We start from the raw sequence: 2,729 nt of genomic DNA, 5'->3' as shown, positions 1-2,729 counted from the left end.
CATTCAAGACTTCCTCTAAGGATGTGGATGGAGTGGCTACAGGAGCGTGCTGAGGGGTGGGTCGAGAGGAGCAGACGCCCTCAGGGGAGCAGAGAAGAGCGAGACAGGAAGGAGGAGAGGGCACAAGGATTGGCCTTCAAGAGACTCAGACTCATGAGATTCTGAACACAGCTCTTGTCGCGGCACCCAGCGCATCTGGGAAGATCCAGGACCAGCTGCCTAGGGAAGCAGGAGCGTGGAGCATCGGCAGCCTCCCGAGGAGCGGAGAGTAGTAGTGGTGAGAACCCAGCGCATGGGAAGATCCAGGACCAGCTGCCTAGGGAAGCAGGAGCGTGGAGCATCGGCAGCCTCCCGAGGAGCGGAGAGTAGTAGTGGTGAGAAGCCTGAGTGTCAATGTGGGCCTTGCTGGCCTGCCCAGAGCTTGGAGAGCTCCCGAGACGGCACGGAGGAGGAGCCATCGCCTCCCCTGACTGGCAGGGCCTGGAGGTGCTCAGCCTGACCTGGAGGGACAGCCGAAGGGATGAGGGCCTGGGGGAAGGAGAAGCCCTAGAGGCAGCTCATGGCCAAGAGTAAGTTTAGACAAGACCATCACCTAGTGCAGAATCCTCTCCTTCCTTTGGGAGAGGGGAGTGGACCATCTACCTCCTTCCTGCCTACACCATTGTGCTGGTGAAGGAGCTGATTTAAGGATGCAGGCTGTAGAGGCATTGGCAAAGGGACATCGCCCCCTAGTGGTGATAACTTTGGTACTACACAACCCGGGCTGGAAGACCAGAAGAGCCAGAGGCAACTACCTACAATCTCACTAAACATAGGCGCTCCTGCCTGTGTCAGGCTCCCTCAGGTGAGTGATGTCCAGGAGCAGAAGCAGCAGTCACAGAGGGATGACTTTCTTGATTCGCTGCAGTCAGTGTGGCTTTCGCTAGACATGTCCTGGGTCACAGGCACCCACCAATAGTAGCAAAAGTGGGGTCTAGATGGACCAAAGGACGCAAGCATGAGCCAGCCCTGTAACCCGTCTCCAGAGATGCAGGGATGGACAGGATAAGGTTCATGTTCTCCGCCACTGGTGCAGAGAACAGACCCGAGGCCAGGGGCAGTGAGTGACATTCCAGTGCCATGACGGAGGCAGTGGTGTTCGCAATTCTCTTTGGCGGGAAGAGTGACTTGGTGGGCTGGGGAATTTGGGAGAGAAGCTGAGCAACTGCGGCCCTCTGCAGGCTCCTTCCCTCTCAGGTGTGGGAAGGAGATGCTATTTAATGGTCTCCTAAAGTGCCAGAGAAGTGGTTCTCAAACACTTATACCTTTGTAATACATAATAAACACAATCATCTCGAGGCTTCTTTCTTTCCTATACACGTTCCTTCTGGCTAAAATGTTGGGTATTGTATTGAAGAGGAGTGTCGAGTTCCTAATTTTTCAGTTTTTCCTCATTTAGTGCGATGTTGCCAGTAGGTTGGCATAAATGATTTTTATCAGGTTAAAATAAGGTCATCTTATGTCTGTTTTCTTCAGGGTTTAAAAAAAGGTCATAAATGGATGTTGGATTTTGTCTAAGGCTTTCTTTGTGTCTATTGAGGTGATCATGTGGTTTTTGTCCTTGTTTCTGTTTGTGTGAATATTACATTTATCGGTCTATGTGTGTTGAAACAGACTTACACTCCTGGGATGAAGCTGACTTGGTCATGATCTTTTTAATGATTTTTTGCATTTTGTTTGCCGGTATCTTGTTGAAGATTTTGGCATCCATGTTCATTAAAGAGACTGGCTTGCAGTTTCCTGTTTTAAAGACCTTATCTGATTTTTATTTTTATTTTTATTTCTCTTTTAATGTCATTGAAGAATTTGAGGAGTATTGACATTAGATCTTTTCTATAGTTATTACAGAATTTAGCAGTGAATCCACCACCAGATCCTGGACTTTTCTTAGTTGGCAAGGTTTTTTTCAAATTAAGGCTTTAATTTCATTGCCTATTATTAGACTGCTTAGTATTTTTATATCTTCTTGGTTCAGTTTTGGTAATTCACTAGCATTTATAAGTCTGTTTATGCCTTTTATGTTTTCCAGTTTATTGGAGTGCAGGTTTTTGGAGTAGCTACTTATAATTCTCTGGATTTCACAGTGCCTGTTATGATTTTTTAAAAAAAATTTCTAAGTGCATTGATAAGAGTTTTTCCATTCCTCTTTTGGTAATTTGGTTAAAGATTTGTCTGTTTTGTTAATCCTTTTGAACACCTGGCTCTTCATTAATTCTTTGTATTTTTTTAGACTCAATCTCATTTATTTCTGCTCTAATCTTTATAATAACCTTACTTCCACTAGTTTTGGATTTGGATTGTTTTTGCCTTTCCAGGGCCTTGAAGTGCATCATTAAGTTGTTTATTTGGGATTGCTCTGTTTTCCAGTGAAGGCATTTACAGCTATAAGTGTGTTTCACTGTGTTCCATAGGTTTTGGCATGTTGTGTTGGCATTACTGTTTGATTTTTTTTTCTGTGACCAACTAATTATTTCAGGGTGTATTGTTTACTCTCCATGAGCTTACATACTTTCTGTGGTTTTTTTCTTGTCATTGATTCTAGTTTCATTGCACTATGATCTGATAGGATGTCTGCAATTATTTTGATTCTTTTGTTTTATTTAAGCAAGCTTTATGACCTAATATGTAGTCTATTTTGAAGAAAGTTCCTTGTGCTGCTAAGAGGAATATACATACATACATATATATAT

The sequence above is a fragment of the Fukomys damarensis genome, unplaced genomic scaffold, assembly GCF_012274545.1.
Source record: "Fukomys damarensis isolate Sample0158 unplaced genomic scaffold, DMR_v1.0_HiC HiC_scaffold_16, whole genome shotgun sequence".
Taxonomy (NCBI): Eukaryota; Metazoa; Chordata; class Mammalia; order Rodentia; family Bathyergidae; genus Fukomys; species Fukomys damarensis.
The sequence above is the reverse complement of the archived record's forward strand: the minus strand, read 5'-3'. Positions refer to the sequence as shown.